Genomic DNA, 15,988 nt, shown 5'->3' on the forward strand with positions numbered 1-15,988 from the left:
GAAACTATTAATTTTTTTAAAGAAATACATATATTTTTATCATTTCAGTGGTTGCATTGAGTCCCTGCTAATTTGTTCATACTTTTAAATTCTTTATTACATACTCCTAAAACAACCTATATAGTAAATATCTTTCTAGGTTTTCAATAATATTAAAATATCATAAAATATTATCTTTTCTTCCTAAACAGTTCATATTTGCTCAGTCGCTTAAATGCCATGCCAGAGATTTCAGGGGAGGGAAAATTTATTTCAGCTAAACTCAGGAAATCTTCAGGATGAAAAACTTTCAGAAGACATGAGAAGAAAAATATCTTTTGGTTAATAAAATATAAAGGAAGCTTCATTTGAACTTCTTGGTAGAAATAGTAAAAAGACACACACATAGCTGAATCAGATAATCCTCCTTTAGTACTAAGGAAATAGAAAATAATTCTTAAAAAAAGAATATTCAGAGGTAACTGCAGAAGGAAATCTCCTACTGTATCCAATGGAAAATATGGTAAAAAAGAACCACAACAAAAGAAAAAGAAATAAAAGATTTAGTCATGATTCAGTGTATGCTGACTCTATTCTTCTCCTTTATCCAGATGGAAAAAGAGAGTGCACCAATAAAATCCTAACATAAAATCCTAATATCTCCCACTCAATATCATCTAATTTCTAGAAAAACAAACTGTGACAACCACTGAAGATGGTCAGAATCTCAGCAGAAGAGAAAAAAATGCAAAGGATTACTATGTATAGAGGCTCACTATTAAAATAAGACATCTATCCATAACTCAGAGATATTGTCCAGAATGAAAGAATAAAACCCAATGATATATATACACACACATATATATATACACATATACACGTGTGTATATATATATGTATATATATATACATATGTATAATGACGCCTCTTACATGGCATCAAGACCCACCAAAGTTGTACTGTCCTGCGACATTTGATCTCCAACCAAAAAGTAAATACAACAGCACTCATTACTTGAACTAGTTATGAGAGGGAGAAGATGTGTTAATAATAGATATTAACAATAATTTACTCATACTAGCTAAGAACAAATTAAATGTTTGGATAGTGCTGCCAATTGAAACATCATCAACTTGAAAGGAGATGGCAAGGGAAATTTTTGCAAATGAACCATAGGAAAATAAGTAAAAGAAAAATACAAGACAGAAAACAGAAAAACACACTGGTCTGGAATAAAACATAGACTTCGGAATAGCAATACATCCTTCTCAAAATGTTTTGTGTTCTAGAAAAATTTAATATGAAAATGAATCAAGTAAATAGAAAATTCAGTGATTATATGATCATACAGACAGGGTGGAAAGCAGAGATGGAAAAGTTAAGGAAATCAGACCCACATGGTTATAAGACTGATGGTAAATGGCCTTCATTCAAAGACCACTTAGAGACACAATTGTTGAACACTGAACTTACTGATGCCTTTCAATAATGGAGATATCACACCATGGGACCCCCTGGGATGTCTAAGTAAGAAGATGTTAGAAAGAACTTATTAAAAGGTTTGAGCTTGTGTTATGTGTTTTGGGAAAGACTTCAAGGAAGCAAGACTTTATTCTCGATTAGATACTGTCAGAAAGTAGGGTAATTTCATGATTATCTTACTTTTTATCAGAAAGAAAGATATAATGAAGTGAGACTAAACATGTAATTGGAAGGAAGCAACAGTCATTTATATTAGGCAGGATAGTAAAACATTTAGTCTTTTTTATTGTGTGGATGAAGTCCATGTTTTGTCTGCAGACATGATTACAGAGTAGATCTGATTTTGTGTTGATCCATTATGTTCACATAGGGACTTCAGCTGATATCAGTGTTCTGTGAAATTGTTTGGGTTCAAAGGGAGAACTCTAATGCCAAGCTGAGATGCAAGTCCATCTCCTAAAGATATCAGGGTCTAAAATAATGCTAGGCCACTTCCAGTCTGTCAGAAATTGTTTTTCTTTCTTTTTACTTTTAAGATTTTTCTTTTTAGTCAATAAACTTTATTTTTTAGAGCATTTTAGGTTCACAGCAAAATGGAGCAGAAAGTATAGAGTGTTTTTATATATGCTCTGCCTTCACCTGCACAGGTTTCCCCACTATTGACATTCCATGGGACAGTGGCAAATTTGTCAAAATTGATGAACACACATTAACATGACATTGTCAATCAGAGTTCATAGTCTACATTAAGGTTCACTTTTGGCACTGTTGATCCTATGGGTTTTGACAAATGTATAATGGTATATGGATTGGCCATTAAAGTAAGAAACAGGATAGTTTTCACTGGCCTAAAAACCCTGTGCTCTACCTAGTCCTCCCCACCCCCCTCCTCCTAACCCTGGACAAGTGCTGGTCTTTTTTCCTACCTCCATAGTTTTGCCTTTTCCTGGATGTCAACTATTTGAAATCATACAGTATGAAGGTTTTCAGATCGAATTTGTCCCCTTAGTAATATGTACTTCAGGTTCCTCCATGTGTTTTCAGGGCTTTGTAGTTCATTTCTTTTTAGTTCGGGATAATATTCCATTGTCTGATGTATCACAGTTGGTTTATCCACTCACTTCCTGAAGGACATCTTGCTTGCTTCCAAGTTTTGGCACTTACGAATAAAGCTGCTGCTAACAGCTGTGTGAAGTTTGTGGTGTGGACAGAAGTTATCAGTTTATGTGAGTCAATGCCAAGAAATGTGATTGTTGGCTCATAGGGTAAGAGTATGTTTACTTTTATAAGAAACTGCCATAGTGTTTTTCCAAGTGGAATTTTTCACTCTCATCAGCAATGAATGAAAGTTCCTGATATGTCATTTGCAAATATCTTTTCCCATTCCATTGGTTGCCTTTTAGTTTTGTTGGTTGTTTCCTTTGCTGTGCAGAAGCTTTTTATCTTCATAAGGTCCCAGTAGTTCATTTTTGCTTTTAATTCCCTTGCCTTTGGGGATGTGTCAAGTAAGAAATTGCTATGGCTGAGGTCAGAGAGGTCTTTTCCTGCTTTCTCCTCTAGGGTTTTGATGTAACAAATATCCACCCTAGTGTAGGATTTTGAGAGCAGGAAGGCTGGTCGTATATGAGGAGCAGAAAGTATATGGAAAAATCACTGTACCTTGTGCTCAATTTTGTTGTGAACCTGCAAGTGCTGTAAAAAATAAAGCTGCAATGGAAAAAAAAAAAAAAAAAGAAAGTTCCCATTGCTCTACATCCTCATCAGCATGTGGTGGTGTCAGTGTTTTAATTCTGGCCATTCTAATAGGTGTGTCCTGAGATCTTATTGCTGTTTCAATTTTGAATTCTCTAATGATATATGATGTAGAACATCTTTTCATGTGCTTATTTGTCATCTTTGTGCTTATTTATATGTCCTTTGGTGAGGTGTCTTTTCCATCCTTTTGCCAATTCTGTGGTCAATACGTTTCATATCATTGAGTTTTAAGAATTCTTTGAACACTTTGGACAACAGTCCTTATCAGATGTATCTCTTGCAAATATCTTCTCTCAGTCTGTGGTTTACTCCCTCATTCTTTTTTTAAAAATTTTTTTAATGTTTTATTTATTTTTGAGACAGAGAGAGACAGAGCATGAATGGGGGAAGGGTCAGAGAGAGAGAGGGAGACACAGAATCTGAAACAGGCTCCAGGCTCTCAGCTGTCAGCACAGAGCCTGACGCGGGGCTCGAACTCACGGACAGCGAGATCATGACCTGAGCTGAAGTTGGATGCTCAACCGACTGAGCCACCTAGGCACCCCACTCCCTCATTCTTTTGACACTGTCTTTCACAGGGCAGATAATAATCAACTCCAGCTTATCAATTTGTTCTTTCATGGATCTGCCTTTGATGATCTGTTAAAGAAGTCATACCTTACCCAAGGTCACCTAGATTTTCTGTTATTGCTAGGAGTCTTATAGCTTTTGATTTTATATTGATGACCCATTTTGAGTTAATTTTTGTGAAGGATGTAAAGTCTATGCCTACATCTTTTCCCTTTCTTTCTTTCTTTCTTTCTTTCTTTGCATATGGATTTCTAACTATTCCAGCACCATTTATTGAAAAACCTGCCTTTTCTCCACTACATTGTCTTTGCTCCCCTTTCAATGACCAGTTGACTACTTATGTGAGTCTATTCCTGGATATCTGAATTATGTTCCACTGATCTACTTGTTTATACTTTTACAAATACCACACTACCCTGATTTATAAAGCTTTACAAAAAATCTTGAAGTTGGGTATTATGAATCCTCCAACTTTTTTCTTCTTCAATATTTAGTTGGCTACTCTAGGTCTTTTGCCTTTCCCTTTAAATCTTAGAATTAGTCTGTCAATATCTACAAAATATATAGGGTACAGCCTCTGAAGGTAAAACTCAGGTAGGAGGCCTCATCTTGACTAGTTTCCTTGGAGTTTTTAAATATAACATTGTCTACATTAGGCTTCTGGAAATCTGTCAGTTCCAGTTTAGGTTTTCCTAACCTGGGACTGCTTGCCACAAGTTTTTATTCACAGGTTTCTGCTCCAGTACATTGTGATTCTCTGTACCCATTCTATTTGGCTCTCAAATTTGGGGAGCAGCGGTTAGCCCTATGGCCTCTCTCTTCTGACAGATCTAAAACGAGTTGTTAAATTTTTAGTTTGTTCAGGCTTTTAGTCTTTTTTGAACAGAGTGGCAGCTTCCAAGTTCCTAACAAGCCATACCAGAAACTAGTAGTCTGCTTTTCTATTTCTCAAAACAAACAAACAAACAAACAAACCCGGAAACCACAAGTAGAAGAATAGGTATGGCTGAAAAATCAACTATTGACTTAGAAAAAAGTCTTGAGATTATAACAGTAAAAGACAGAGTAAAACAATTAGAGAGAAAAAGAAACTTTACAAAAATAACTGGCTTCCATGAAGTAGAAAGTAGAAAATAGAACCAAGAAATATTCAAAGACAAAAACAGAAGAGAGGAAAGAAAATCTAAATATTCAGATTGAAAGAGGATATTAGTTTTTCACAACAAGTCAATAATTGACTACAAGTGGTAGTTGGAGAGACTTGGGGAAGGAGATTCTGGTAGCTTGCTCCTCATCAGAAAAGTAAAAGTCTGTAGACATTTGAAAAATTTCCTAAAAGTTCTCAAGTAATGAAAACTTGACCTTAGAATATGACACTGATCCACGCTGTTATTCACTAGTGAAAACAAATGATAAATTTTTTCACTGATGAAAGAATTCAGGTAATACAACCCTGGTGAGTTCTTTTGGCATAACATGAAACAAAATAAAGCAAAACAAAGAGCAAGATGAACAAAAAACCAACTTGATGCAATCTATGCAAATAATAAGTGAATGAATGAGCTATTCAATCTCAATAAGACTAAATTCATTATTTTTCTTGGGAAAATAATCTTTCTAGTTTTCCAACCATTAAGAGACTGTCATTTCATCCATTTTTCCAAGTCATTGTTTATCTTCCCTTAAGAATTATGGCTATGTTACATGTAAGTACATGACCATGTACTAGAATTTAACAGGAAAATATTATATTTCTGGAATTTATGAACCTTAGATTAATGTTACATCAGAAGAAATACTTTTAAAATTTCCAGTGAAAGCAAATTATTAAATTTTAAAATTGATTTCATTGTAGGTGTTCTTTAATGTTAAGTACAGGAGGACTCATTTCTTGAGATCTTTTGTGGGTAGGAATAGCTGAATATATTCATTAAACTTGAATAATCATGTAACTAAATAAAATTTTCATCAAGCAAAAGTTATTCTTAAAAAATATCTAGACACTGCTCCACTAACTATAGCATCAAATAAAATGGAGGGTCTGTGGAGAGTTGTGATGATTTCCCTTTCTGTAAAGGCAAATTGCTTTTCTGCTTGCCTATATGGTTATCTAACACTTTCTGAGTATGCTTTGAAGAATGTTTGAGAAAATGTTCAGCTAGTGTTAATAATGTTATTTTTGATGGAATGATTTTTGATATATTTGCAATTGTTTTCTTGCACTCCATAGTTGAATACTTATTAAAGTATATATCATCAATGAAATAAAGGCAGATTTATTTTTTAATTTTATTTTATTTTAGAGAGAGGGCACACATGCAAGGGGGGAAGGGGCAGAGGGAGAGGGAGGGAGAATCTTAAGCAGGCTATATGTCCAGTGGGGAGCCCGATGCAGGCAAACTGTGAGATTATGATCTGAGTGGAAATCAAGAGTCGGTCGCTTAACTGACTGAGCTACCCAGGTGTCCCCAAATAAGGCACATTTAAGCGAGGGGAAGGATAGAGGTAGTGTGGAACACGGAAAGAAACAGAGTCAGTGGAGAGCACAAAATATAGTCGAGGAGAACTCATGTAGAGATTAAGGTGAAGTCGTTGCATCAACTGAAGAAGGACTTTCAGGACAACCCGAAGAGTTTAAGCATAGTCAGTTAAACACAGAGAAATTACTGGAAGGTTTTGCATAGAGCAACAGAGGAAGGCATGCTCTTCAAGAGAATCTATATGCTAGTCATGATCAGAGGAAAAACTCCAGGTAAAGAGACACACTTAAGAGACTTTTGAAACGAAGAAAAATTGCAGTTTCTTTCTTTAGTTGATATAAAACAGGTAATGAGGCTTGCAGTGAAGGAATGATGAGACGTTTGGGTTTTGTTTTCCTTTCTCCTTCTAGCAACTTCCTGACAAAAATGCTACGTGGAGACTAACGAAGCATATGGAAAGTACACAGGTCATACTTAGTATGAACTTAAAACACCTGAGAGCTGTGATTTACACCCCCCCCCCACCCTTCTTAGCTTCAGATCAAGCAGCCTAAAAATGCTTTGCAAGTATTGTAACAAATCATGCAACCTGGGATAAAGAAATGAAAGTAATACATCCCTTAAGAAGTTAACTTTTCAGATATTTTCACTAGAAAATAACCAATGTCAGTGTCTTAAGACATGGGCGGTTTAACCCATGGCTGGAAAACTAAATAAGCACCATTCTTTATTATATAAGTTCCATTTGGTGGTTGGAGTTTTGTTTTGTTTTGTATTTTTCAGTATATCTGCAAAGTAGTGAAGTTTTAAAAAGAAAATCACTCCATTATTTTACCTAACACCAGTGTAATGTCTGGAAAATTCCCAAATGCCAAAAATATTACATAGCTATTTCATTCTCAAGAACCTTAATCCTGCTCTAGCCTAGAGCTTTAGGATTGTTTCCTCCAACAATATTTTCTGGTCAGAGCACTTTATAATCTAAACTTTTTTACAGAACTATAAAATATATCTACTAAATGACTGCTTTATGGGGGAGGGATTGTGGGAGATAAATGAGATCATGTGCAATTTTCCATGGAAATAAGAACAATTTTCCACCCTCTTTTACTTTCTGCTGAGTTTAGTATTTTAATTACAAAGATTCTATTTTAATTCCAAAGATTCTATTTTCTTCACTTTTTATAAAAATGCATTATCTGATAATACAGTGAAACAGGTTAGGAGTATAAAGATTTCATCCCTAGTCTCATTTTTTTCCCTAATACAATGTCAATTCTTTATAAAATAAAAGTGACGAACTAAAATGCAGTTTTAAATGTATATCCTTATGGTTTTATAAGACTATGTTAAAATGCTATCTAAATATTCAGGAAATGATTACATATATTATTTGATATAATACCCTGATTAAACCAATGATTTCTTTTACTGCCTTAGAAAACTATAACTGAAAGTCTACGTCTTACATCTTATAACCAATTGACTTTTAAAAGCAGATAGAATTAAGCTGAAATGTTATAAATTTCAGATATAGTCTAACAATGCAATCCAACATCTGATAATGAAATCACATCCTAAAAATCTCTCGGCTCACTCTGGAATCCATATATTTAGAATCAGATTGTGCTCAAACCTAGACTTATGGTAGTTTATACCATTAATTGAAAAGGAGAAATATATCTGCTTTTTCCCCAATCTTTATTTCAACATTAATACCTACTTGATAATTATTTATACATATAATTTTGTAAACATCAATAATTTTTGCAGCTCAGGATGTACTGCTTGAGTGTCTAGAAAATAATGTGTAGTAAGGAGTAGAAAAGATATTGGTGTAACACCATTGAGACTTTATCAAGGAAATACAAACAGACACTTTCACATCTCCAATTATTATCTCAATGGCAGCCTCAAATACAAAAATAACAGACTAAACTTTTTTTTTTTTTGCTTTGTTCACAAATAGTTCAAGATTTATACTGACAAATTAGTAAAAAAGGGGGCATTAAGGACAAGGAGGACCAAAGGAGCATTAAATGGGTTCAGTTAAATTTTTAGGTTTCAACATTTGGCAGCCATGTAAATTGCAGTAAGAGCATTTTACATCTGTGTTTCTGTTTCTTTGTTTTTTTCCTTCTCCTCTCTTCTACCTATCACAGTTATACCCATTTATCTAGACCAGCTCCCAACTCTAATGTGGAAACTTCCCAATTACTACCTCACCTCAATAGAGTAAGTCAATCTCTATTTCATCTAATCACGTGCCTATCCACTTCCACATTTATGTTAAAGATATTCTGCAATTTATATTATTAGGACTTGGATTACTGCATAAACACCATGGTAGTGATTGAAATTTTGAAAAAAAAAATGGGTAATTACTGAGTTGCTTCTATCTGCTAACACTTGCTGCTTTATTTTTAATTCTAACTTTTCATAGAAAAGTGTTAGAATCCTAGAGTAGTTTGCTCAAGGTGATACAAGTTCAAGTAGGATTGAATCTAGGAATACCAATCTCTAAATCTCACACTTTCTCTACAAATATATTTTATTTTATTCTGGAAAAAACAAAATGACATAGACTATCTCAAAATAACCCTTGCACTAATTCTGGTCATCATTTAACATTGTTCTTAAAAATTATTTGATTGATGTCAATAGGATATGTTCAAGTTTCACTTGAATGCAATAAAAAAACATTTACAGCCCCCTGTGGATTTAATAGAATATTAAGGTCATGATCTCTGGGTAGGCTTGCCTGGCAGTAAAACTTGACTATATGTACATGTAACTTCAAAATTCTACTAAGTGAAACAAAAATGGAATACATGAGAGGTGGGAAGTCTTGTCCTAAAACAGTCGTGTCCACGAATAGCAAGTAAAGGGAAGACGGAGTCAACTGTGCCCTCTTCTTTTTACCAAAGGCACATTTAATCGACATACTGGTGTGCTTCTCACTGTTGGTTGTAGACCAAATGACTAATTTAAAATATTGGATTTTCCTCCTAGAAACTTGAACTAGAATTAGCATAAATTGATACTAGGTGAAGGATCCTAGCCTCAGGAGTGGAGGATCCAGGATCACTACTAACATGCTTAACCATATTAAACTACTGAAAAATTCCATTTGCTTTGCTTTTTCTTTGAAAAGAATTTATTTTCAAAGACTAAATTCAACCTCTAAATCATATTTTAAGGAAGAGCAAACTCTTTGGTATTTTATCCAATAGTTTCCATCTCAGTATTATTCCTTCCTCTTACTTTTAATTATATTAATGAGTGAACACTTAAATATTTCTCTTTCATCATACTGAAGAAACACCAGGACACTTGGATGAAAGGTTCTTATAACTTTCTTCATGATGACAGATACCTTAACTTTTCTTAGAGATACCCATTAATCAATTCACGTATGTATTCAGCCAATATTTACCAACTTCCTTACCTGTGCCACATGCATCAAGAGATAAAGAAGGCCTAGATCATTCCTTTAAGGAGTTAATAATCTATGGGTGTCCTATCTGATATGGTGGCCACTAGGGCATGTGTACGCTTATGCATGTGAAATATAGCTACATACAAATGAGAGGGGCTATAAGTGTAAAATACCCACCATACTTCTAAGACTTGGATTTTTTAAAAAAGTATACAACATATGCCGTTGATATTTGTATACTAATCACGTGTTGAAGTGATTATATGTTGAATATGTAGGATTAAATATTCTGTTTTAATTTCACTTGCTTCGTTCTAATTTTTTAATAGTTGCATTAAAAAATTTAGGGGCACCTGGGTGGCTCAGTCGGTTAAGCGGCCGACTTCGGCTCAGGTCACGATCTCGCACTCTGTGAGTTCGAGCCCCGCGTCAGGCTCTGTGCTGACAGCTCAGAGCCTGGAGCCTGTTTCAGATTCTGTGTCTCCCTCTCTCTCTGACCCTCCCCCGTTCATGCTCTGTCTCTCCCTGTCTCAAAAATAAATAAACGTTAAAAAAAAAAAAAAAAAAATTTAAAATTACATTTTGGCTTGCATTATGGTCCTATAAGACTACACTAGTCTATAGGATCACAGAGTTTAGAGGTTTATGGGAATACATGTTCTAAATATGGGTTAGAATGTTAGATACACAAAAACATGTCAATTGGGACTGAATTCCATCACAGCTTTCAAGCTCAAGTGAAAGAGGTACAAATACACAAAATTCTGAACAGGAAAGCTAGACACATAAATTCAGGACTGAGAATAAGGAAAACAGATTTAGTAACTAACACCAGTCTCCAAGGTACACAAGCATGGTGAGTGTTCATTATTGGATAGGGGGAGCTATAACAAAGAAATTGTCAGGAGTATAGAACGCTGCATCATTTCATCTTTATCCCAACAGTGGAGAGCATAGGGATCCTCCCCCTCCTTCACTCTACTTAAGACAAGTAAAGTAGGCACCAAGAGAACACTTTCAGAGTCTGGGGATGCTGCAAGAGAAACTTCTATATTACTGTCTGAGAGGATTCTGTCTGAGCTTCTTAAACTCTTCAGCTTCTCCGGGGCAGCCACCAGAGCATAAGTCAAGAACACTCTTGGGAGAGCTTTACACATATAGGTGAGAGGTAGGGCATAGCTACCTATAATAGCGTTTGTCTAGAATAGTCTGAGGACAGGTGGTTGCCTTGAGCATCCTGAAAGAGAGAGAGAGAGAGAGAGAGAGAGAGAGAGAGAGAGAGAGAGAGAAAGTACAGTGGGAACAGCTATGCTTCTGTGGTTGGTGGGCAAACTTGCCTCAGTTACCTAAGGGCCAGGTAGATACCACAAAGGTAGCTAGAATGGATATATTTTAAAAGGATACTCTCCAAGAGAAACATCTATTGGGGCAAAAGGTTTCCCAGAAGAAATAATCTGTACGGGGTTCCACTACAGGATAACAGCTAATGGTTGATAAATATGAAGTCAACCAAGAGAGCATACTGTCATAACTGGGGACAGTGAGATTCAGGGGGCTTTACACAGTCTTTGAAAGAATGGACTAATAATCGCACATTAGAACACCTGCTTTGAAAAAGAGGCTTCACTGGCTAATACTAAACTGCAGGTATCAGCTAAAGAGAGAAATATATGCCCTTATTCTTTCCATGCTGCTTTACAAGCCCACCTCTACTTGAGCCAGAAGCTGGAGTGAGGGACCGAGGAAAGAATTAAATGGAACAAAGAGGATCCCAAACAGACCACAACATTCTTTCTTATTGCCTGTCCTAAAAAAGTAGATCAGGCTTGAGCTGAGGGCTCAAGAGAAAACTAGAAATAGATGTGAGAACCGAGCTTTGATTTAGACTTGCCTTAAATTTTAATTCCTCAAAATGAAGTTGCTTTAATGTCTGAAAGTAAACAGAATATTATGGGGTCTGCCCAAGATGTCAATTACAAGGCAGGAAATTAGCAACTGTTTTAAATATGCGGCCAGAAAAAATACAGTAATTCCACTTCAGCCTACTCACAACCTGTTAAACGGGAAATGTGCTGAACTGTGAAAGGTAACTTATCAGAGCAATTCACCAATGATTTTGAAGCTCTCTTCTAATACAGATTAATTTTTCATACTCTCAAAGGAAAGGAACTGCTATTCTTATTTGATACTGCCTTGAAATGCTTCATATAAAATGTATTAAATTTTAAATGTTTCAGCATCATACAAATTATAAATCCTCAATTCTTTAAAATAGGAACCAGTTCAATATATCTTACAATTTAAATTCCAAACATAATGTACCTAGATAAGCTTTCAAATGCATAGCTAGGTTACAGGGGGTCTTCTTACAGTGTTTGAGGTGTAAAAGGTATATCTGAGTATGTATGTGGGGGGTGGGTATGAGAAGGAATGTCCCAGAAGTGGCTTAGATAGATTGAAATAAAGTAACCAAGAAATAAGGACTAATCTCTTTGTGGGAGAAATTTATAGCCCAAATCATTAATTCTTGAAAACCCATGCCCCAAGCAGACCTCAGTGCCCGTGTCTCTACCCAGAACCAGGAGAGACTGTTAAGACTGGAGGAAAACTTTATGTCAGGGTGGCAGCTACTTATCTCTTGAGAGAAGGCCATCAGAGTGATGTACAAGATTTATTAGAAGCATGAGCCAGTCCAGGAAAACAAGGGAAACTCTGGGGATGGCGAGAGCTCTAGGCAACACGCATGACTTTCTGAAACAAACCCTTATTTAAGTGATAAACATGAAGCGGAATCTCAAGACAGAGAAGTTAAGCCAGAAAATAAGAGGTGCGATTTGGAGAAAAAGAAGAGTGTGTAGGTAACTCGCACATGTATATTATCAACATTTTATTGAATTGTACTATAAAATCAAAGTGCAAACATTGTAAGTGTCAGCTGGATAGCTTTGCAAATAAAACACCTATGTAACCAGGACTCATAAGAAGAAACAGACTATTATCAGGACTCTAGAGGTTTTTTGAGTTCCTTTCAGTTGTTACCGTCTTCCAAAAGTTCCCATTAGTCTGACTTCTAAGATTGATTCTCATTGCTGAATAATATTCTATTTTGTCAATATATCACATATATCCACTATTCTTACTGGGTAACTGGGTAATTTCTAGCTAGAAGCAATTAGAAATAGTGCTGCCTATGGGGAGCCTGGGTGACTCAGTCAGTTAAGCAACCAACTCTTGATTTTGGCTCAGGTCATGATCTCACGGTTCATGGGATCAAGCTCCACATCGACAGCACAGAGCCTGCTAGCGATTCTCTTTTTCTCTTTCTCTTTCTGCCCCTTCCCTGCTCTCTCTGTCAAAATAAATAAATAAATAAACTTTAAAAAAAGGATTTCTATAGAAATACTGTTGCTATAAACATTCTACCTCACATCTTTCATTAAATGTATATTCCTTCTAGGTGTATCCATGGATGTAGAATTGCTTCATCATGAGGTATGCAACTCAGCTTTAGTAAGTGCAGGCTTGCAATTTGTTGTAATAATTTATATACCCACAGGAAAGTAGGAAACTTTTGTTGGATGTACATCTTCATCATAATTGAATTTTTCTGTTTCATTTTAGCCATTCTGGTGGTATCACATTGGAACTTTTGATTTGCATTTTTTAATAACGAATGAAGTTGGCTATTTGAATCTTTTCACTATTGTGTCTTCAAATATTCTGCCCATTTTTGCTATGAGATTTTTAGTCTTTTCCCTTATTTATTAAGAGTTCATATATTCCAGAAAATCCCCTTTCAGATATACATTGCAAATATTTCTCCCTCCTCTGTATGTGGTGACACAAATTTATTGGTTCCTTTTGATTACAAATGTTATTTTAACATAATTCAACTTATTTTTTTTCATTTATGGTTAGTGTTTTTGTGTTCATTTTAATAAATGTTGCCTACTTCAAAGTAACAAAGATGTTCTCCTGTAAATTTTCTTCCAAAACTATTATTATTGTATTCCAGGAGTATTTAAATACCACATAAATTAACCCAGGGCACTGGGCAAAAGATTCTGTCTAAATCCCACTGACTTAAATAGAAAAAAGTTCCCAATTCCCATCAGACCAGGCAGGGCTATAGGTTCATAACCAAGACAGGACCAAGCAGGACTTTTCAAACATTGATCTGAGCTTGAGCGCTCTGGACTAAGATTTTGAAGGAGCAAAACTGCTTTCAGTACACTTAATGTCTAATTATGATCTGAGAATATGTATGAGAGTAATAGGAGTTAAATTTACAATATGTCAAAATAACCCTCTAGTTTTTACAATAGCACTGATTTCTAGAAGCTGACATCAGGCTATTTCAAGCTTATCTGTAGTCTGAGGCACAAGCTTTTAAAGCACACAGGTACAATAGACTTCCTCTCCTGTTACATCTCAAGAGAGTTAATTCGAATTGTCCACGTAGAGGATTTCAGGGAGGTATAAACAAATTTGCAAATGTTTATTGTATATACCAGTTAGACATTGAGACAATCACTGGTGGCTTGTTACAAATCTGTACAAAATACAAATCTGATTGTTTGATATACTGATAGCATTAGAGGTAATACATATCTAGATATATATTTCAATCTACCCTGATTATTTTGCTTTTTTCCAAAATCTTCAAGGTCTAGCTTTATTTTTTTCTAGCCATTTATCATCCCAAACATATTTCCAGAAAATATGACCACAGGAGGTATTCTGATATTTGAGGGGGTATGTTAGGGACAGCTCATTCTAGGTAACATATGTCCATCATGGGGAAGTTTGCAAAATTTATAGCCAATTGGTACTTGAAGGCCTTGATGTACCTTAGGGAAGCCAGGCTGTTATACAATCCATACTGCAAAGCTCTACATATTTAAAAGTTTGGGCAAAAAAAAAAAAAAAAATGAGATGTTTGTTTATGCTCACCTACGATCAGTGCATCTTCCCAATGACTAGATGCAAGGGAACAAGAAAAAGAAAAATTTCAGCAGTTGGCTCAAATTCATTAGTTCTTTCTCAGGCTACAAAAACTATATATTACAAAGTCTAACACATAATACATAGAAGATAATGTATTTTACACATAGGTAAGACATACATTCTCCATCACCGTCAATTATTACCTTTGTAATTAATCTCTATTTAAGATGGCATTTAATGTCTCAGCAATATTTATAATGCAGAACATCTGTATTACTTCATAAAATGCACATTGCTCACAGCTGCTCATGGTACTGCCTGCAGCTGTGGGATAGTTTGCTTAGTAATGCCTGGGCTTCCTATTTTATCTATGAGAAGAAAAGATGAAGCCCAGATGGCCGGTATCAATTATGCTGTAAAAAGTGCTGGCTAGTCTCCTCCTTCTCAGTAGGACTTCTATTGATCTCAGTTCTGTCAGGATCGGATACAACGATTGTGGGAAAATCACTTTTTCTCCATAAGTCTCATTTTCCATACTACTAAAACAAAGATGTCAGTTCCAATTCTATGTCTTGAAAAGACTTGACTTTTCATGGGGCCATAGAGCAGTACGGGAGTAAGGCTGAGAGTGGGAATGATTAGGACAAGCAGACACAGTTCCAGAAACTTCTGCCCCTCTTTCCTACATTGGAGCTTTAGGGAGATGTTTATTTGAATGCAATTTTTTTCATCAAACCTCTAAGCATGATTAACAAGCTTGCCCCTTTACTTTGTAATGACCTTTGAATCCCTTCTAAGGAAAGGTAGTTATTGTAGGTGTTTAAGAACCCTCAAGGATAGCCAGAACTAAGATTTAATTATGGCCCTGCTATTCAACCAGCTTTAGGGGGGAAATGAAATCTCCCTCTCTTTTGATCATTTCATCCATAAGATAAGAAGATTATAAAAGTTAATGCCTCATAAAGTTGATGTGAATACTATATTAAGTAATCCATGTACAGCACTTAGTATAGATCTCAGCAAATAGTGGGCACACACAAAATACCCCCAGGGGTCTTTCACTTTTTGTCATACATAACATGTAATCTCTTGATAAAATTAGTAATAATATCAAAGTGAAATTAACTATTATTGATTATAATACTTTTATAATAACAAGTGAAAGGCTACACTCAAAAATATGACTTTGTATTAGTTTCCTAGGTCTGTTATAAGAAACTACAATAAACTGGGGGGCTTTAAACAAAATATATTTATCCTCTCACAGTTTTGGATGTTGGAAGCTTGAAATCAAGGTTGTCAGCAGAGTCATACTCCCTTGGAAAGCTATAGTAA

The sequence above is a fragment of the Panthera onca genome, chromosome C2 (genome assembly GCF_046562875.1).
Source record: "Panthera onca isolate mPanOnc1 chromosome C2, mPanOnc1 haplotype 2, whole genome shotgun sequence".
In the NCBI taxonomy this organism is placed as follows: domain Eukaryota; kingdom Metazoa; phylum Chordata; class Mammalia; order Carnivora; family Felidae; genus Panthera; species Panthera onca.